The sequence below is a fragment of the Sorex fumeus genome, unplaced genomic scaffold (genome assembly GCF_029834395.1).
Source record: "Sorex fumeus unplaced genomic scaffold, SorFum_2.1 ptg000026l, whole genome shotgun sequence".
In the NCBI taxonomy this organism is placed as follows: Eukaryota; Metazoa; Chordata; class Mammalia; order Eulipotyphla; family Soricidae; genus Sorex; species Sorex fumeus.
In genome coordinates this window covers 3,805,872-3,827,981 of record NW_026606083.1, presented here as the reverse complement: position 1 = coordinate 3,827,981, position 22,110 = coordinate 3,805,872, and the positions used below count along the sequence as shown (strand labels likewise).

Here is a 22,110-nt window from a genome sequence, read left to right as displayed (position 1 = left end):
TGTTGGCGTCAGTACAGAGCTCTGATGGTTGAGAGAAAGGACATTTGAGAAGTTAAAATGCTGTAGAAAGCTTGGGTAATTTTTTTATGATATAAAATGAGTTTGTATTGTTAACAATACAAGCAAGAGCTAATTAGTTTGTATTGTTAACCTCAAGGTGTTTCAAGATCATTTAAATTGGACATTTCTTAAAACTCAGCAATTTAAAAAGTAAAATATTTATAATTTATATACATGGTATCTATTGTATATTTACATCATAAACTACACATATATGGTGTGAATTCTTGGCTCTGACTCAGGGGTCACTGGTGGCAGTGCTGAGGGACCGTGAGGGGTGCCACAGTATCTGCTGTACTGTCTCTCCACCCCCCAGTTTGATTGTTTTTAAAGCAGTCTGTCTTGGGTGACTGTCTCAAAGCAGTGGTTTTTCAATAAGTGGCTGCTTTTGACTTGAACTTCTTTGGTTTATATACTACTTAATTTAACAATAATTCAATTTATGGTTTGAAGTTAAAAATAATTTAAGGTTTATGTTTTGCCTTTTTAAGTTAAACATAAATCTTAAATTATTCACATATTCACTGTCTCGACCATGGTTGGAAATCGGGACAGTGGAGGTATGCAGCGTATGCTAGCCCAGAAGAACTGGAGGGTCTCCTCCACTCCTCCTGGAGTCGGAATGTGTGTGTCTTGTTCAGGGCATCACATAGCTGGAGATCAGGGGGCAGGGCTGAGAGAGTCTGCAATATCTGGGAGAAAATCATGGTGCTCTTTAGTTATCAACAATTGAGAAGCTTATGCTTGAGATTTTCTTCTTCACAATTACTGAATGCCTATCTGGTGCTGGGCACTTTGACAAATATTTTATTATGTAAACTTCACCATAAGATTTCTCAAAAAATAGAAACAAAAAGATGAAAAGAATTCCATATCTAGTTAGCTTACTCTGGATAGTTACCTGAAAATAGTGAAACACTGATCTGTGTAGATATATGCAGCCCCATTTTCACCAGAGTTCATACTTGGAAACAAACCAAGGTCCTAAATGACAGAAATTGGAGGTGGAGCTATAGCATAGGGGGTAGGGAGCTTGCCTTGTACGTGGCTGACCTGGTCCCACCCTTAGTACCCCATATAGCCCCCAAGCCCTGCCAGGAGTAATCTCTGAGGACAGAGCCAGGAGTAAGCAGTGAGCATTGCTGGGGTGTGGCCCCCAAACCAAAAACCAAACCAAAGTAGTCATTTCTGTGTACAGGAATACATTCACTCCTGCGTGCGTGAGGCTTGGCCTGAGCATGTGGGGAGCGGTCTTGAGCGTGGCGGTGGTTGGGTTCTGGAGGTTTTCAGCTGCCGGGGCTGAGACCCTTGGGGTGGGGAAGGCTCTCTCCCGTTCCCCTCTGGAATGCCCTGAGTGAAACAGCCTGGCTTGGTGTCCAGTGCCATGGCTATGGCAGGCTTCATGTTATCGCTTATTTCACTTTTTAAATTGCTTCCAGGTTTTATTACCAGAGGTAGAGTACCTGATATTTGAAACTTCATTAAAGTTAAAAAAATGGTAACTATAATTTATTTTTAAAGAGGCAATAGGATGAATAATCCTGCTCAGCCTAGGGTACAGTACATCTCACATCTCACCCTGAAACCAAGCACATCTCTTTTCTCTTTGGGACCCAGTAACTCTCCTGTGGCTGCCAGGAATGAACCTGATCAGAATGACGTCCAGGTGATCTCTTCCTTCTTATCTTTCAGAGCCCTCTTGCTTCCTGGAGCATGAAGGGATTGAGTCTCAATTATGTATTGTTTCAGGTACTTATTTCACTTCTATTTGTATTTAATCTCTACTTTTCACAGTTAATGCTCTTTTTTGAGCTACACTTTGAAATAAAAAAATAAGCAAAGATTTAGTTAGGGAAACACAACATAGCACCAGTTGAGGTCAAGGTCAGTTTTTATCCTATTTGTCTTAGCTGGAAGACAGACAAATCTAATTCATCAGATTTGATGAATTAGAATGGAATGCTTGATACCATTGGAATTTTAATTAATCTGAAGGGAATAGGGTGCCAAACTTAAGGTGTTGGCAGTGGTGAATGGTTAAAAATGGGATAGTTAGTGTGTGCCCATCTTTTTCATTCAGTGAACTCAGAAGATAAAACAAAATATTCATAGGTTGCTGACTTTCTTAAATATGACCATGGCCCTTTACAGCTTATGGATATTTAGAGATATTTAGTTTAGATAGTGATCCTAAAAGACCCATGAGGACATCTGGATGGAGTTGCTTTGCATGGAGTTTCTCTGCCTGCCACTTCTATGTGTTTACATTGCTAACCAATAATGATGGTTATCTGCAAATAGGAAGATATTACCATATTTGCATTTCTGCTTAGTGGAATGTGTGTGTAATGCTTACATGAATTTATATGAATGCAAATGAATTGGGGCTTGTGGTAAGGTCCAGGGCATCAGGAAGTGTGGGGGCCTGTATGAGGATGCCAGCTCTAGGAGTGGATGGGAATGTTCTGGAAGTTAGCTTGCCCAGAACACAGGTGCAAGGTCTCAAGAGAACTTGGACCCGAGGAGGCAGCCCAGAAAATCAGACATTTACCTCACAGGAAGCTGACACAAGTAGGATGGATGTAGATGCACTTTTCTCTCCTATTTCACTGACCACATATTGGAGTAACTGTTACATATTAGTCAATACAGCAAGCATGTGGGATAAAACTTACATTAGGATTAGAAAGTGGCATCAAAATTTACCTACCACCTTGCTGGCCAAAGAAAAATAAAATGACTTTTTAGCATCAGAATTCTGGCCACAATAGCTTCTGTCTTTTCTTGGCAACTGAAACTCAAACCCCTTTCTTCCATATACCAAATTGAAGCCCCCCACCACCACATCCCTGTGTATTTTTTTAGATGTGTTTTACTCAGAATATGTATTCTTTATGGGTTACACTGCTGGATTTCTTAAATATTTACAATCACTCTGTAAATTCTGCATAACTTAAAAGTGTGTCCCATTGGCCTGTAAAAGGTTATTAAAGCCAATATGGTTTTTTTTTTACTTTTTAATTGAATCGCTGTGAGATAGACCCTTATAAAGCCGTTCATGGTTGGATTTCAGTCATACAGTATTCCAACACCCATCTCTCCACCAGTGTGTATTTCCCAGCACCAGTGTCCCCAGTTTCCCTCCCCCCAGCCCCTACCTGCCTCGATAGCAGGTGCTTTCCTTATTTCTCTCTGTCTCTCTCTCTCTGTCTCTGTCTCTTTTTGGACATTGTGGTTTGCAATATTGATACTGAAAGGTTATCAAGAATATCCCTTTGCCTACTTTAAACACTCAGTTCTTACCCAGCGTGATCATTTGCAGTTCTTGTTGTCATAGAGGTCTCTTTTCTATCTTACCTACCCTCACTCCCCCCTCCCCACGTTATGGTGAGATCCAACCATTGACCAGTCCTCCTAACCCATTTTACCTGGCCATGGATATTATTCTTCCTCTCGGAGAGCCCGGCAAGCTACCGAGAGTATCTCACCCACACAGCAAAGCCTGGCAAGCTACCCTTGACGTATTCGATATGCCAAACACAGTAACAAGTCTCACAATGTTACTGGGCCTGCTTGAGCAAATTGATGAACAATGGGAGGACAATGGCACTGACAGTGTTACTTTTTTATATACCACAAATGAATGCAGTCATTCTATATCTGTCCCTCTCCTTCTGATTCATTTCACTCAACATGATACTCTCCATGTCCATCCATGAAATTTATAAGCAAATTTTATGACTTCAGTTTTCCTAACAACTGCATGGTATTCCATTGTGTAGATGTGCCATAGTTTCTTTATCTGTTCATCTATTCCTAGGCACTCAGGTTGTTTCCCAGATTCTGGCCATGGTGAATTGTGCTGCAATGAACACAGGAGTGCAGATGGTGTTTTTGCTGTGTGCGTTTTGGGCCCCCAGGGTATATTCCCAGAAGTGTTATTGTAAAGTTAATATGTTTGTGTAGGATGAAACATGCAGTATGCATAGGAACTTAGGGGTGGGTGGAGAGGGGGTAACAACTTGTGTGAAATAGCATTGCCTACCAAATTCCTGATGTCTGCCTTTGAGTTGTTTCTGTGGCAGAGATGGCATAATGAGTTTGTTGTGTAAAGGTACATAATGAAATTGGACTCAACTGAAGAAAGGGCTGCTCTTTTATTTCCAAGAGTGAAGAGGCTTTCTTAAAATGTATTTTATCACTTTAAAATGATTTCTTAGGGATTTACAAGCTAACCAGCATCACGATAAGACCCCTTGATTGTTGTTTAAGTGAAGTTGTTGCCCCAACATTTCTGATGAGGGGATGGATCTTGGTTTTGGGAATTTGCATCTCTGAGATCAACCCTAGGGTGGTAAACACAGTAGGCAAATTCCAGTGGCTTGTTCAATGATAGGTTTGCAGCTCTTCAACTTTTCTAGTCAGTCACTGCTGAAAGCAGCAAGTCCCCTCCCTTACATGTGCTGAGAGCCCCACTGATGGGGCAGTGCTTTCTACTGTGTGTATTTGAGGTGTGATTTGCATTCACTGGTGTCAATTATAGCTGCCTTAGAGAAACAGGATGTGGCACAGGAGATGATGTCTCAGTTGCTAGAGGGCACATGGAACCCCGAGTTTGATCTCTGCCACCATATAACCTCTGAGTACAATCAAATTTGACCCAGTGGTTCGAGCACTGCACCATGAGGTTCAAGCCCTGAATCGTCAAGTCTGCACACTGTGCTGAGATTTGCTAGGAGTGGCATCAGGTCTCCCCTGCTTTGCCAGGAGTGGTCTCAGTTCCTCAAAACTCTTCTTGGAATGGCTCCTATGAAAGACAAAGAAATGGAACAATTTTGACTAGAAATACTAACTCATCAAGTTTTTAAACTGTGCCCACTTAAGCCAAATGATAAGGCTGGGGTGAAGGCTATTGGCCAGAAGAGAACTTTCACTTCAAGCTGGTGGAAAGCCACTGGCCATCCCTCTAGAGCAGTCCTGCTTTCCTTCCTACAGGCAATCAAGAGCCATGGATCCGGAGGGATTCCCCTTTGCTCCAGCAGGAGAGACTGAACTCCTGTTCATTTCATTCCTATTCTTTAGCTCTTAATTCAGCCATGTATTGGTTGGTTGTTTTCAGCCTTCAGAGGTTCCAATGTGCTGAGTCTCCTCCACTACCCAGCCCCCTCTGAAACCTCCAGGACTTTCGGTCAAGGTCCTCAGGGCACCCCCTCCTCTGCCAGCATCCCTCACACAGTCTTCCATTTGCTGATGCTATTCTTGGGAACAACATCACTGGTGGTCTCACCTTTGGTATCACATTTGTTAAAATTCATATAAGTTATGGTGTGTTTTTGAATTTCTTCTCAAAAAACAAAATTCACATTTATCAACTTAAATCTTGGAATCTAAATAAGTCCAGGACTTCCTCCAGCTCTGCCCCACTCTGGCTGGTCAGGCACAGCTGGGAGTGTGAATATTTGTGATTTGTACTGCCCCATATATGGTGTTTCAGCCCCTGGGCCCAGCGAACCCCCATAGGACAGCTCTCTCAGCCTGGCAGTGAGAGTTGCTGGAGAGAGGTTTCACAAGAGGCTGCCTATTTGTTGTATATGTTTGTGTTTTTTGGGGGGGAGTTCCTCATTTTTTCTGGGATCATTGCAGAGACCTTTTGGTGCTGCTGATCATCCAACTTGGGGCCTTTCACAAGTCAGGCATGTGCTCCAGCCTTTTGAGCTACTTCCCTGGCCCTAGCAGTGGTGATTTTTGCCACTCCTAGCAAATCTCAGCACAGTGTACAGACTTGACGATTCAGGGCTTGAACTCTGCTCTGAACAGTCCCTGGACCCTTCTTCTTGGAGGCTTGTTTTCTGACTACTGATGTTTTCAATGGCCTTTCAGGCAGCGTTGTTGGGCTTATTGTGAGGGAAGCATGCTCCGGGTCCTTGGCAGCAGATGTGAATGGTGGCTGTCATTTGGGGACACAGTCACTCTCTAAATGTCAGTGGGAAAATTGCTGTCAGTTGTGAACTTTTCAAGAATGTCAGTTTTCAGTGTGACAATCATAATGTTGACAGATTCAGGGAGGGGTATTATAGTAGAATGCCAGGGACCTGCATGGTGGCCAGAATATAACCTGGCCCAGGAACCCAAGAAAGGGTGTCACTGCTCCTGGAAGAGAGACACAGCCTCCAGGTTGAAATGTGCCCGGGAAGCTGCAGAATGTCCTGTGCTGTGCTTGGCCATTGCCTTTCAAGTGTATTTAAACATGGTGGCAGTTACATGATGTTTAATTTATAAACCGTTGAATTAAAGCTAAGTCAGGTTAAAGAAGCTCATTAAGCAAATCTTGTGAAGCTGCAGTTGGACAGCCATCATTTGGATGGTGATGAGCTGCCATGAAAGCAGAGACTTGGCTGCCCTGGGCTCTCCCCTTTTCCTCTCAGCTCTTCTGTTCTTCCTGGGACTGCACTGTCGACCTGTGACCCTCAGAGCTGGGAGAGTGTGGCAAAGCAGTGTTTTACTTTGGGGAATCAACTTTTGGAAAAATTGCTCTTTTTGATGTCCTAGCCCCCAAATCAGGTGAAAGACTTGTTATATTTTTTCAGGCTGAAAATCTAAAAGGACCAAGAAGGGTGACTTGCTGAATTGCAGATCTGGGCAGTGATGCCTTCATCCCAACCTGCATAATACCATCACCATATTCACTTGAACCAATCAAACACCAGACTCATACTTAGCAAAGAGGAGAAATCATGCAAAGTTCTGACTCAAGAGATGAACCAAAAAAGTGATAAGTACTGTGGGGAGAGGGCCATGTCCACGAGACAGGACAACGTTGGATGGGCAACATTCAGAGTCCTTCTCAGGACTTTGGTCTCCACACTCAGGTACACAGTCAAAGAAACCCAGGAGTCCAGTGTCCTTTCAGGGCTGCAGGATATGCTCAGAATCACAGAGACATGGACTACTTTTGACATATTTGGGGAATTGGAGCCAACTTTGTTATTTTTGTTTATCAGAAGTGTCCTGTCACCAAGTCTCATTACTCTTTCTAGCTAATACCTCTGTTCTGCTTCCAAGAGAGAATAGACTTAGCCCCTGCTGTGCTCCAGGGCCGCTCCTGGCTGCATCCTGCCGTATCTGTGCTTCCCAAGAGGGAATATTTGCCTTAGCCCTGTGATCTCATACCACCCAGTTCCTGGCTGTGGCCATGGAGAGCAGGACTGCGCTTTCAATCCTGTCCTTAGAGCTCACTCTTGATGTCAGTGAGGCCCAACAGTTTAAGGCTCCCTGCTGCTCCATGTGAGTGTATGTGTGTGTGCATGTGTGTGCATGCATGTGCACTTGCGTGTGTGCATATGTGAGTGTGTGTGCATGCATGTGCATGTGTGTGTGCATCTCTGTGTGTGTGTCTGTGAAATTTCTAATTCCAACTGGAAAGCTCCTGCAGGATGGCTCATTCTGAAATCTGGACAGGTCATCACAAGCTATCAAGCCAGCCACGTCTGCATGGAAGTTTCACTGTGATTTGTTTTAAATCAATTTGACCATGTGGTCCATGTGGCCAGTGTCATTGGACTAGTGGTGTTGGAGGTCACCAAGGCTAAACTGGTGTTGCCCAGGGTCCATGCAGTACTGGGCAAAGCACTCAGGGCCTTGCACATGTAAGCATGTGCTCTGCCAGTTAAACTCTCCCCCAGCCCTGTCACATGAGGGTCATGTGATGTTGGCATTCTCTTGAGTGTAAGGAGCAGTGTCCCCATTTTGTTCTGTGAGGAGATCATTGGGTGCTTTACACTCACTCAGGCTTCCTGTGACTCACTCTCAGCCACTGAATTCATCCACTTCCTGCAGTCCTGCTGGGAGCTTTCCAGACTCTTCGAAGTTGGGGGTCTTTGAGGGACCCCTCTCCTAGTGTGGCTCCCTGTGTCGGCCTTGGGGCACCACTTCTTCTGCACTGGGGTCTGCCTGACCTCTTCCTCTCTCCCCAGTGCCATAGATCTTCCCATTCTCTTCTTCCTCTCCCTCCCTTTCCAGCCCTGGGCTTCCAGGTTCACTCAGGCTTTCTCCTAAGCAAACACTCTAACAAGTTCCTTCCCTCCTTAACTCTATTAACTCTATTCCATTTTTTTCCCTCTTGGTGACCCTGGAGTGAATCAGAAAATGTGTTTCTTTTTGGCTTAGAGGTGTCTGTAGAAATGGTTCAAATGCTCCTTTCTTGTAATTATAACCTACTGTCAGGTGTCTGTGGGAAATAAATAAAAGGGGGTGGTGCTCCCTCTCTGAGAGCATGACCATAGACAGGCATTGCTTTTAGAAGTATATTAAATAGTGACTTCTCCTGGTCTCCTGCTCTGAGTTGTCAGCTAAGGGTGGATTCTATCCATCCCACCTGTGCTGTGGGGTGGGGAACATCTCTTGCCTTCCCCAAGTATTGTGTCGATTTGCTCTTCCGTTTTTGCCACCTGTGCTTTGCATGTGATGGATGGACATGGATGTGCACAATGTCCAGGTGAGGGCAGAGAGCCACCAACAGTACTGCTCATTTTCAGACGAGTGTTTTTAGCATTTAAAACATTTTAAAAACCTGTTGGTGCTCAGATCTTACTCCTTTTTGTGCTCAGGGATCGCTACTGACAGGGCTTCGGGGGCATGTGTGGGGTGTTAGGGACCGAGCTTGGATCAGCTCTGTGCAAGGCAAGTGGCCTGCCCACTTCGCTCCAACCCTGGTGTTCAGTAGTTTTATGTCTGTGAAATGGCAGTGTTAAACACCGTCACACAGAAAGTCAGTGTGGTGAGGACTCCTTGAAAAATAGTTTAGTCTTTTTGGATGAATTGGGAAGATACTAGAGCTCCAGCTGTGTCGTTTTCTGCTCTTGCCGGCTGGTGCTTTTGGAGAATGAAAGAAGGGTTGAGTAATTGACTCTGGGGAATATTGTTGCGGATGGGGACCATTTGGATGAGTAATAGAGCCCATTAGATCACAGTAAAATACTCGATGATGCATAATTAAAGATGGCATTAGTCAAGCCAAACCCACAACATTTAAAATGTGAAAGGGATCATTACTACTGCTGAAAAGTATACTCATGACTTAAGAAGAGAGTGTAATGTAGTGTATCTGAATCATGAAGTTATTGAGGCTTGTTACAGACATGCTGTTCAATTGCCATGATGCCTGGTATCTTATAAGGGTTGAAGGGCTTGGAGTGATAGCAGTCTTGGTGGTTGCAAGAAAACAAACATTTTAGGTGAATAAGTATTTGTGATTTATTTTTAAATCAACAAAAAAAGAATTCCCATTTCTTGATCTTGCGGATTAGGCCGAGCTCACATAACCCTAGGGCTTGAGTTCTTCTGTGTATGTACAGCTTTCAGCTCCAGTTCCTTTCTTCTTCTGCTTTTCTTTTGCTTTGCCTTTGCTCTTTCTTCATGCAGAAGCTCTGCCGGTGCATCGCCAGCACTATTCACACTCTCAGGAGCCACTGCCCACTGAGCAGGCCCTGTCCTTGGACCTGGTGTCCCAGGAGCAGAAGACCTAGGGACAGTGCGGAGCAGCCAGCCGCCGTGGGCAGGCTGCCCCGCCCGGCTGCACACAGACTGCTCCAGTGTCTTGCTGGCAGCATGCCCGCAGATCCTTTGGCCTGCAGCTGGAAAGTCTGGATTGGCTGGAGCTCCTTCACTCCGTTTAATCAAGAGTCAAGTGTCTGGCATGCGACTCAACTTGATGCCAGCTATTAATAATCTGCTATTAATATTCATATTGACAGTCATTTGCACTTCCAAACTTCTTTTCATCTCAAAGGTTACTATAGTGTTTCTTAAACCACAGATGAATGGTTTCAGTTGAAGGTGCAGGATTCTTTCCTGCAGTGAGGGCAACCGGTGTGCCAGGCAAGAAAGAGCAGCAGTCACCGGGAGTTCGTTCATTCAACTGAGCCTGAGTCTTTGCTGTCTCTAGGGTTCCTGTGTCTTGGCCAACTCTGTCCTGGAGGAAGAAGGCTGCCCATTGGCACCCGGGCATGCCTGCTGGGTTCTCTGTACTGATCATATCACCAGAGCCAGATAAAGTCTTTGATTTACAGAATTTAGGAATAGTTGCCATTATGGGGGCACTGTCAAGAAACTGAATGAATAGTTAGCTGGAAATTTTCAGTTAAAATGGAGATGTTGGGCTGAAGAGATAGTAGAGTAGCTAATGTGCTTGCCTTGAATGCAGCCATGCTGTATTTGATCACCAGCACCATGACATGTGCCTCAAGCACCTCCACGAGTAATCCTTGAGCCCTGAGACAGCTGGGGGTGCCCACCCCTAAATAAAAAAATCAAATGGTAATGCTTGTACTGCAAATAATTTAGTACTTTAAATGGATTATTTAGATTAAAATAAAAGGTCTATGAATTCTCTTTGAAGTGCTGGAGGCCTCTGGTCTTCTACTAAGCTACATCCCTAGGTCAATAGATATTAATAAAAGGTTCTCTTGGGGGAGCTGGAGAAAGATCATGTTTCGCATATAGTATCACTGTATCACTATCAGCCCGTTGTTCATTGATTTGCTTGAGTGGGCATCAGTAACGTCTCCATTTGTCCCTGTCGCATGCTAGTGTAGCCCAATGTCATATTGGAGGCTCTTTCAGGGTCAGGGGAATGAGGACTGTCATTGTTACTGTTTTTGGTGTATCAAGTACGTCTAGTAGCTATAGTAGACCTGGTTATATCCCTATAACCACAATTTCCTGAGCACTTCCAGGAGAGATCCCTGCCCCCCAAGCATTGAACTGGGAATAGCCCTGAGCACCTCTAGGTGGTAGGTGTTAGTTTGTTCTCCAAAACAAACTAATAAATCTTCTGAAGACGGAAGTCACCCTATAAACGATTGCAGCTGTGTTTCTTCCCTAGCCCTGTGCTCAGAATGTGGAACTCCCCGGGGAATTTCCCGATGTAGCTCTCTTTTCTTGTGGGGCCTCCCAAGCAGTACTCAAGAGGTCCAGTGGGCACTCATGGCAATACTCAATCAAGTGGGCTAGAGTGTACCATGCTTGCCCAGTGCTGCTGGAGGCCTACAGAACTCACCTGACAGTGCTCAGTGATCTTGAGGTCTGAGAATTCAGCTCAGCTAGCTGCACACGGGCCCTGGAGCTGTCTTGTGGGCCAGCATCAGGTCACTGTGACTGCCAAGAACCCAGATGGTGTTGACTCCAGCTCTGAGCAGTGCAGATGAAAGCTCTAGCCTCTGAAACTTGGGTGGAGGACCTGTATTGGCTGCGTAACTTAAGGACTTTTTATTTTCAAATTAGTTTCCGGGGTCCTGCATTCGCTTGGGGTGGAGCCACCACAACCTCAGGCTCCTCCGGGAAAGGAGGAGAAGAAGGGTCCAGCCAGGCCACGTGCCCACTGTCCTCTAGCCAAGTTCTTCACCTCAGGTGGTAAGGCACTTAGCTACTAACCCCACAGCTGTTTCTCTTTCTCCACTAATGACCGAAAATCGGAGTCTGAGACAGTCTAATCAGAAAATCCACTCAGCTTAACTATTGCTGTGGTTGGAGTAAAATGATGGAACTGATGGAACTGTCCAGATTACCCCGTTTGCATATAGTAAAAGATACCCAGATGAAACCCCTTTATGGAATGTTCTCCCAGGAAAATCTAGAAGAGAATGGTGTCTCAGACTTTATAAATTCTTAGTACTACAGGCAGAAGAAAACCTTGGTATGGTAATGACCTTTACCTTGTGACAACTGTGGGAAAAAATTAAATGAAATAGTAGATCAAATGAAAACTAGAAGAGAAGGAGAAAAGAAACAAAAAAGAGAGGCAGAAGAAGCTGATAAGCAATTACTTTATGGCATTCCTGTTACAATTGAACATTTCTAAAATTGGAACTTCAAATTGGATGCAGACTCTTAGAAATTAAAAGGAAACAAATGAAGGAAGAGCAAGCAGGAAAAAATGAATTATGTGGGAAGCAGCTATTTGAAACAGATCATAGTCTTGACACATCAATATCCAGTTCTTGGAGGATAATGGAAACAGTGTGAGGGGAAAGGAGACATTGTTCCAGGAAATGGATGACTTGGAGTTGGGGGATGATCATGATGGCCCAGAATATGGTCCAGTTGACCCAGAGACTGGGCTGACTATAGACTCTCTAATCAGGCCCGGTTGCCACAGCGTCTGTGGCCAGCCTTAGAGGTGTTGAGTTTTCATTCTTTTTTTTTTCTAAGAGTGAAGAATTTTTAGGAGAATATTCTTCTTAGAGCTTTCATCATTGAACTTTAATGAACTCAGCTTAAAATTTCAAAATAAAAAGAAAAATAAAGTAGTTTCCATATTATCAGTAAGTGCTTGATTTTTTTCGCATATCTTTTATATATATGGGGTAGTGCGAAAGGGTTTAAGAGGTTCTGATTTAAACTACAGAGGGTATGGAAAATGATGTTGTGAAGGAAACATTTCCTGGAAGGCTGTTCCCAACTTGCAGGGAAATGAAAAGTTGGCTAGAGCTTCGCCTACAAGAGGAAACAGAATAGGACCAGTTAGGAGGGAGAGAGAGCTTGGGCCCACAGAGCTTCCTTCCTTCCTTCCTTCCTTCCTTCCTTCCTTCCTTCCTTCCTTCCTTCCTTCCTTCCTTGCCTTATCTCAAGTTGTTGTCCTGTGCTATCAGTGGGCCCCCTATCACCTTCTTTAACTTTCAGTTTTGCATCAAGCAGCTTAGTATTTCAGGATTTTGTGTCTGCAGAGGTGGGGGGTTGAGGGGACATGGCAAAAGACATGCTAGGGATTTTTCTAACATTGGTTTTGTTCTCAGAACTTCTGTGTTTAATTCAATTAAACACTTTCTTAGAAAAAATAATTTTCTATAAAACAGTAGACTCATCACTTAAATCTTTTAACAGTTCTGAAATGGAAACCTGTAACTCATTTTGCTTATGGGAAAGAGAGGCCTGCCACACACTTTTCAGTCTGAACCTTGAGAGGTTTTGCTTTCGGTGTCACAGTTTTTCTGGATGAGTGCAGTGGTCCTTATTTTACCAAAGAAAGAGCAGGACACCAAGGTATAGGCTGAGGTTGAACTTTAGTTCCAATAGTTGCACAGTTAACATTATTTCCTCCTTACCTGCCCATTCATTCTTAGAGAGCAATTAGAATTTTTTGTGCTTTTACCCTAATTGTAAAAAAATGTGCATAAGTACCAGTGCAAATTAATATTTCATAGCTAAACATAAAGAGCTGCTATACAGAGGAGAGGATGGCGAAGGGGTTGTCGCTGACCTTGTCGGGGGGGCCTCTGTGCTGGCAGCACTTCAGATGTAATCTAGGGTCACTGCACAGAGAACATCAACATGACATGTTCTTCCCTGTATTTGAACATCTGGGATCCTCTGGCTCTTGCCAGGGATTGAAGGACTCTCATTCTGGAGGATTAAAATGTGTGCATAAGGGAGTCAAGTTTTAATGCTATCTTTTTGTCCAAAAGTTTCTTCGATGACCCGTCTCTGCAATTAGAGTCTCCTTCCTTTTAGAGTGAGTGTAAAATGAAGCCCAGATATTTGTGGGGATCAGCATTTATGGCCATGGAGACAGGCTTAAAATATAATCCTCCCCACCCCCAGACACATACACTCACATATCTCAAAAATATTTGCCAAAAGCTAATGGATTAATATGTGTTCAAATAAAAATTTTTAATAGTTCAAATTCTTAAATTTATACTCCAAACAGCAGTGTCCATACAAATAATTAATGGAAACCACATGTGAACTTTAAAACTTTCTAGTAGACACATTTTACAAAGGTGAAAAGCAATATGTGAAACTGTTTTAATAATTTATCTTACTTAGTTCATTGTATCTGAAAGTTAATCACTCCAGAATTATTAATAATATATTTTACTTATTTTTCATTGCTTGGTCTGAAGCCTCATGAATATTTTGTATTTAGAGCTTACCTTACTTTTGTATCTCCCTTTTTCAAGCATTCAATAGTCACATATAGCTGGTAACTCTGTGCCAGACACTGGGCTCTAAAGGATCAGAACGTTCCAAATCCTGTCTCAGAAGCTCAAATTTTACTACTTTTATGGTTCTGACATACTTGTATACATGTAATTCACTGTTAGAGGTCAGAGGCAGCAGCAAGGCATTTCCTAGTTTCTGAATTGTCATTGTGATAGAGTCTGCAAACAGTTGCAGGAATTTTGGGATTGAACATAATGTAATAACAGCCTGGAGGGCTTATCAGAGACATGCTGAGAAATTGCTCTGATACCCAGAATGAGCATATTTGTCATACTCAGCTGATGATCTAAATTCACCAACAGGAAGTTATCGCTTCTCTCACAAGTCTCTTCATCAGCAGTCTTTTTTTTTTTCAGGGCTTAGTTGATGAACTTGGAATTTAATTTCTCCCCACCCTCAGCCCTTTTCTGGAGGAAGTGAGATTCAGTACCTGCATTTAATTTCTTCATGGAAGAGTGTCTTATAAGTAAATGATTACAAAATCATCACTTGCTTTTTTTTTTCTTTTTGGGTCATACCCGGCGATGCACAGGGGTGACTCCTGGCTCCGCACTCAGGAATTATTCCTGACAGTGCTCGGGGGACCATAAGGGATGCTGGGAATCAAACCCACGTCAGCTGCATGCAAGGCAAATTCGCTCTCTGCTGTGCTATCGCTCGGGTCCCAAAAGTCATCACTTTCTTATTGTCTTTTTCCTAAAGTGATAGGCAATACCATAGGGTGAGGTGGGTACTTCCCACCCACATCATGTTACATTTCTGTGATTTTGGGGAACCTGTGTTGTACCCTGTTCTTTTCTTGGTGTGTTTTTGTCATATCCTTCATATAATGCTCTTTGCTAACATGCATCATGAAATAAGTAAATAATATTGGGCTCATGTCTCAAGTGAAAGGGGAATGTATAACAACTTTGTTCCAGGTCCTGACGTGACATTTAGGATCAAATCTAATTTAATAAAACAGTGATGTTTGAAAGTTCACTATAGGGAAACTGGAATTTGCTGTATATATGTATATATATATGTATATGTATATACAAGTAAGTATATTAAAACCAAACACATGTGTGCTGCTTTAGGTACATCAGTGGTACATACTTGCTTGTATTCTCTTATATACATTCTCCATCCCTCTCGGAGAGCCTGACAAGCTACCTAGACTATCCCGCCCATGTGGCAGAGCCTGGCAAACTCTCTGTGGTGTATTTGATATGCCAAAAACAGTAACAATAACGGGTCTCATTCCCCTGACCCTGAAAGAGCCTCCAATATGGCAGCGTTGGGATAGGTAAGGAGAGGCTGCTAAAATCTCAGGGCTGGGACAAATGGAGACATTACTGGCACCTGCTCGAGCAAATCGATGAACAATGGGATGACAGTGATACAGTGATATATAATTATCTAATAGCATTTCATTGGGATATCAGTGAAGAGACTGATGCTGTCCTGAGCAGGTGTGGTTGGAGCCCTGGGCTGACCCTTACTGCCCATGTGCTAGGAGGTATACATACTCCTACTCCAACAGTGAAGCATGGACCTTACTGGACCAGGCACGGGAGTTGTCCTTGCCACCTCCTTCAACGGTGCCTCTTAGTGAGGAGCTACCTGTTTTTCAAAGTTGGATGGGGGAATTTTAGCTCATGTTCTCTTCCCTCAAATGGAGGCCCCTGGGCACCATTTTCATAGCCACCTCCCCTGGGATGCAACCCCTGGTCAAGGCAGCACCAGCTGTGAGATTGGCCTGGTGCAGTGCAGCACAGGGAAGATCCTTTGGGAGGCGGGGTGTGGTGGTATATTTGCAAAACTGGTTGTGATCCTGTTAGCAGCCTAGTCAAAAATTGCATCGGGATGAATGTTTCACTAAAACAGGACTAATGTTGGTGAAAAGTTCTGTCTGTGAGTGAGGTGAATGAACGCTTCCTCTTCTGATAAAAGAAATTTAATTCACTTTCGACGGTGAAGCGAGTATTTAATGAGAAAGTGAGAGTTTATTCCTCAGGGAAAGCCAGAATTGGATATTTCTCTCTCCCTTTGTGATTTTTAAATTTGTCTGTTTGGTAAGGGCTTATAAGCAAATTAGGGTGATGTTGCCTGCAGTTTGGATACATGGTTCTACTGAGAAGGAAATGAGAATTTCCAGTGATAGAGTGAGAACAGCAATTTGCAGAGTAACATGAAGGTAATAACATGAACACTAGACCGTGCTAGGGGAATCTCAGTTGCCCACCTGCCTACCTTTGCTCGCACATCCAGCACTCACCGTTTCTCTGGTCTGAATGCCACTCCAGCTTTCTCTGGAGCAGATGTCTGCTCTTGACACGCAGTGCCCAGAGCAGAGCGGAGCTGCTCTTTGTGCATGCTGCTGGCTGTGTTTCCACGTGGGGTCTGTGGATGCTTCCCAGCATATCTCACACTCAGGCTTGTTTGCATTTGGACCCATGATCTTACTGATGGGGCCCTCATTCAAGATGATCAATCAGTGACCCCAGTGACTTGGGGTGCAGACCCAGAGGCCTGAAACTTCTGTATTGACATAACAAAGTTCAGACACTACATTGTGTGGTGATTCTCACACTTTGATAACATGTGCTTTAAGCTATTTCCAGAGTGTCTGGTTCCCTGCATGGGACATACCTGATGGCCCTGAGTTGCTTGCTGATGGGGTGGTGGTGGGTTCCAAGGTGGTCCTTTGCTGTTGCTTTGTATTCCTGGGTGACAACATTGACCTAGAGTTTGGAAGTACAGAGATGAAGACCTATGCTTCTCAGCACAGGGATGATGATATGTTTTCTTGGTGGGAGTCTGGCAGTCAAGAGCCTTGTGGGGTGGTACATATGAGTGGAAAGCATTTTGAGAACACTGCCACTACTGATCTACAATAATGAAGTGTGGGCCTTTCCAGGCCAGGCTCCTGAAATAGGACCCCAGCCAATTTTGATGTCTCAGTTGACTTGAATTTTTCATCAGTGGGTACACTAGAGCAGACTGGATGTTATAATTGACCCTAAGTCATTACCAGACTGTTCAGCTAAAGGTGGCAGGTTCTGTGGTTACAAATGTCCTTGTCTTTGCTTTCCTGGCATCCAGGTGAATGTGTGATCTGGCCGGGGAGAGGGGGTGAGCTACCAAGAATTGAGACAGGGTCAGTGGAGAGCCGGGAGAGTAGTGCTCTTACTTGGTTTTAGAGCAGAGTCCTCTTCTGGAGACTGTTTCCACGTTTGGACTACTGTCCTTTTTCTCACAAACCTGAAGAATTTGCACTTTCTATTTCAGTACTCACTTTTAATGACTTCCACCTGTGCATGTTGCAGTTGGTCATTTTTTATTGGAATTATAGAACACAACAGTGTGTTTCCTGGCTTTTCTGTGGCATTCTGGGATCCCTGCTGCCCTCTGAGGTCAGGTGATGGGTCACTGAGCTAAAGAAAGGGGTTTTGTAAACTGAACATTCTTCTACTATCAGGCAAAGGAAGTTTTAATCAATGTCTATCTTTTATTTATGGCTACTTTTTAAATTGGGCTGGAGCGATAGCACAGTGGGTAGGGCGTTCGCCTTACAAGCGGCCAACATGGCCGACCCGAGTTCGATTCCTCCGCCCCTCTCGGAGAGCCCGGCAAGCTACCGAGAGTATTCGATATGCCAGACACAGTAACAACAAAGTCTCCAATGGAGACGTTACTGGGCCCGCTCGAGCAAATCGACGATCAACGGGAGGGCCTTTACCTTTACCTTTACCTTACTTTTTAAATTATTATTAGTGAGACACCATGAGGTACAGTTGTAGACCTACAAATTTTGTGGTTGGGTTTCAATTATACAATGATCAAATACCCATCCTTCCACCAGTGCCCATTTCCCACCACCACGGATCCCAGTATCCCTCCCACCCCCCATCCCACACTGCCTCTGTGACAGGGCATTCCCCTCTGTTCTCTCTCTCCTTTTGGGTGTTGTGGTTTGCAAAAGAGGCACTGAGTGGCAATCATGTTTGGTCTATAGTCTACTTTCAGCATGTTTCTCCCATCCTGGGAGGATCCTCCCAACACCCTTTATTTGGTGATCCCTTCTCTATTTGAGCTGCCTTTTCCCCTAGCATGTGTGGCTGGCCTTCAAGCCAGGGAGCAAAATTCCTGGTACAAATCTTGGCCATTCTTGGGTGTTAGTCTCCTATTTTGTTACTTTATGTTCCCCAGATGAATGCAATATTTCTATGTCTATACCTTTCTTTCTGACTCATTTTGCTTAACATGATACTTTCCATGTAGTACCACTTGTATCAGGCTGGAGCAATAGCACAGCGGTAGGGCGTTTGCCTTACAAGTGGCCAACATGGCCAACCTGAGTTCGATTCCTCCGTCCCTCTCGGAGAGCCTGGCAAGCTACCGAGAGTATCTCGCCCACACGGCAGAGCCTGGCAAGCTACCCGTGACGTATTCAATATGCCAAACACAGTAACAACAAGTCTCATGATGGAGACGTTACAGGGCCCGCCCGAGCAAATCGATGAACAACGGGAGGACCGTGCTTATCAGACCGTGCTACCACTTGTATGTAAATTTCATGACTTCATCTTTTCTAACAGCTATATAGTACTCCATTGTGTAACTGTACCAAAGTTTCTTTAACCAGTCATCTATTTTCGGGCACTCAGGTTCTTTCCAGATTCTGGCTATTATAAAGAGTGCTGCAATGAACAAACAAGTGCAGATGTCAATTCGACTATACTTTTTTGCTTCTCTGGGATAGATTCCCAGGAGTGGTATTGCTGGGTCAAATGGGAGCTCAATTTCTAATTTTTTGAGAATTGTCCATACTGTTTTCCAAAAAGGGCTTAACCAGTCGGCATTCCCAGCAGCAGTGAAGGAGGGTCCCTTTCTCGCCACATCCACGCCAGAATCGGTTGCTTTTGTTCTTGTGGATGTGGGCCAGTCTCTGTGGTGTGAAGTGATATCTCATTGTGGTTTTGATCTGCATGTCCCTGATGATTAATGATGTGGAGCATTTTCTCATGTGCCTTTTAGCTATTCGGATTTCTTCTTTGAGAAAGTTTCTGTTCATTTCATCATCCCATTTTTGGATGGGGTAAGATGTTTTCTTCTTGTGGAGTTCAACCAGTACTTTGTATATCCTTGATATCAACCCCTTGTTGGATGTGTATTCAGTGAATATCCTTTCCCATTCTGTAGACTGTCCTTGTATTTTGGTCACTGTTTCTTTTGAGGTGCAGAAGCTTCTTAGTTTAAGATAGTCCCATTTGTCTATCTCTGATTTCACTTGCTTGGCCAGTGGTGTGACATTATTGAAGATACCAGTAGGTTCAATGTCATGGAGGGTTTTGCCAACTTTGTCTTCAATGTACCTTATGGATTCCGTTCTGATGTTTAGATCTTTAATCCATTTTGATCTTACTTTTGTACATGGTGTTAGGCAGAGATTTGAGCTCACTTTTTGCATGTAGTCGTCCAGTTTTGCCAGCAGAATTTGTTAAAGAGGCTTTCCTTGCTCCACTTCACTTTTCTTCCCTTTATCAAAGATTAGATGATCATATGCTTGCGGGGAGATGTCAGTATATTCAACCCTGTTCCATTGGTCTGCAGCTCTGCCATTGTTCCAGTACCATGCTGTTTTAATTATTACAGCTTTTTAGTAGAGTTTGAAGTTAGGGGAGGTTGATTCCCCCCATTTTCTTTTTCCCAAGAATTGCTTTAGCTATTCGTGGGGGCTTTATTGTTCCATATAAATTTCAGGAGTGTTTGTTCCATTTTTTTTGAAGAATGGGTATTCAAATGGGGATCACATTGAATTTGTACAGTGCTTTGGAAAGTATTACCATTTTGACAATGTTAATTCTCCCCATCCATGAGCAAGGGATATTTTTCCATTTCCTTGTGTCCACTTTTATTTCCTTAAGTAGCGTTTTGGAGTTTTCTTTGTACAGGTCCTTTACTTCCTTAATTAAGCTGATTCCTAGGTACTTGATTTTCTTGGGCACAATTGTGAACGGGATTGTTTTCTTCGTGTCACTTTCTTCTCTTTCACTATTTGCATATAGGAAGGCCATGGACTTTTGGGTATTGATTTTATAGCCTGCAACTTTACTATACAAGTCTATTGTTTCTAGGAGATTCTTGGTAGAGGTTCTCTAAGTATAGTATTATTTATGGCTACTTTTATCTTGCTTTTGTTACCACTTTACACTGGAGAGATTTTAAAGTTGTGTATTTTTTGATTACACATTAAACATTATTTGTAATTTGATTCAGAGACTGTCTAACCTCTAATTCAATTCTGAATTTAACACTGAAATTTGGAATGGTCTCCATAGTACTGTAGGACAAGTAGTGAATAGCCAATACATATAAAAGTTCATGAGTAGAAATAAAATAAAGTGGATGGTGAATATATCAAGATGTAAGGCTTTATTTGAACTATTTTGTTGGATCTCTCTCTAACCTTATGTTCTTTTTACTGTTTCACGTATGATGGATTAAGGTAGGATTTCTTAGTGGCTCTAGGGCCAATCTACAGCCACATATTGAACCATCTTTTGATTTCAAGCACATTCCCCTTCAAATTTATTTGTCCATGCAAAAAAACGGAAGATAATTTTGAAAGCAAGAGTCTTTTCTCATTCTTGACTGTCTTTTTAAAGACTTCTGGCCTACTAGCCATTGTCCAAGATTCTACATTCTCTAATTTGTATTTCACCTGAGCGTTCGGGAACCAAGTTTTCAGAGTGATGAATTTGCACTACATCAAGCTCACTTGGTGAGTTACAGACTAGAGGGTTATCATAGACCTTGTAGAATCCTGATTGCATTTCATGTTCTCATGCTTCTCAGTATTCTAGATTCTCAGGGCATGGAATCTTTATGCTTTCTAAGCTAGATGAGGGTCTTGGGCGGTGGGGCAAGTCTGCCTAAAGTGTTTGTAGCACCGTTGGGTCAGGGAACAATCACCAATTATAAACAAACAGCTATGAATTATTTCTTTAAAGTAATAGTCTACCTGATTGTTCATTTATAATGATTCCCCAGCCTGTGGACCACCTTCACCATGGTGCATGTCTTGCTCCAGAGACTCATAAATAAATCATACAAGAGATCAACTAGTCGCCAAAATTTCTTAGACACCCATTCCTGTCTGAGCCATCTGGAACACTTGAAGTGGTGTGGGCCAGTGCCTGTTCAAACAGAGCCCCGGCAACTACTTGTCCCTACACTCCAAAATTACCACTGAGTCTCTGGCCAGATTTGATCACCTCAAGGCAGCCTTACAGAGAACTTAACCATAAAAACCTCAGATACTTGGGTTCCTGTGGCTGAAAACTCAAGGACTTCTTGGAGTCTGAATAGGCTACCTCTCCCCACTCCCCCACCTTCCTGTGCTTCTGGAAGCACCAGCAATCATGCCCACACCCCAAAGCGATCACCCAGTTAAAAGTTTAACTCCAACTTGACTGCTCAGCTAAAAATTCTGAATTTTTCAGAGCATGCATCTGCATTCACAGCTATGCAACATCTCCGACCTTTATAACACGAACAATCAAGTTATACCAGATTGGTGTGATAGAAACCAACCAATCTTGATTGGTAGAAACCAACCAATCTTGAAATAGAAACCAACCAATCAAGATTGGTAGAAACCAACCAATCTTGAATAACCAAAACTTTAACACAGCAGGCTTAACTTGTAACAATATCTTAGTAATCCCTTAGACAAGGACTCATAAAACATGAAATATGAGTTTTAAGATCCTCATGGTATGATACAACAATTTTCACTGACTTTCTTCTAAGGAAATAATTTTTGACCATTATGTTAGCAATTTGTTGGCAACAAGCAATGTAAAATAAATTATTTTGGGCCTGCTATAGGGGCTATAATGGAGACAGTGGTGGGGGGAAGGTGACAATGATGGTGGGATTGATGTTGGAATATTGAATTCCTGGAACATAAACAACTTTGTAAAACACGGAGTTTAAAAAATATGTGGGGGGTTGGGTGGGATGTAAAAAAGCAAGCAACCAATCTTGATCAAGAAAATA

The 22,110-nt window shown here is 43.2% G+C and overlaps 1 protein-coding gene and 1 pseudogene across 1 annotated transcript in view; both read left to right on the top strand.

Annotated features, from left to right (window-relative positions):
* The window catches only part of SH3RF3 (SH3 domain containing ring finger 3), a 456,086-nt gene that overhangs the window by 3,729 nt on the left and 430,247 nt on the right, over positions 1–22,110 (top strand). The gene's annotated exons all lie outside the window — the stretch shown is intronic.
* On the top strand, positions 11,593–12,233 carry LOC130023966 (RWD domain-containing protein 1-like; annotated as a pseudogene).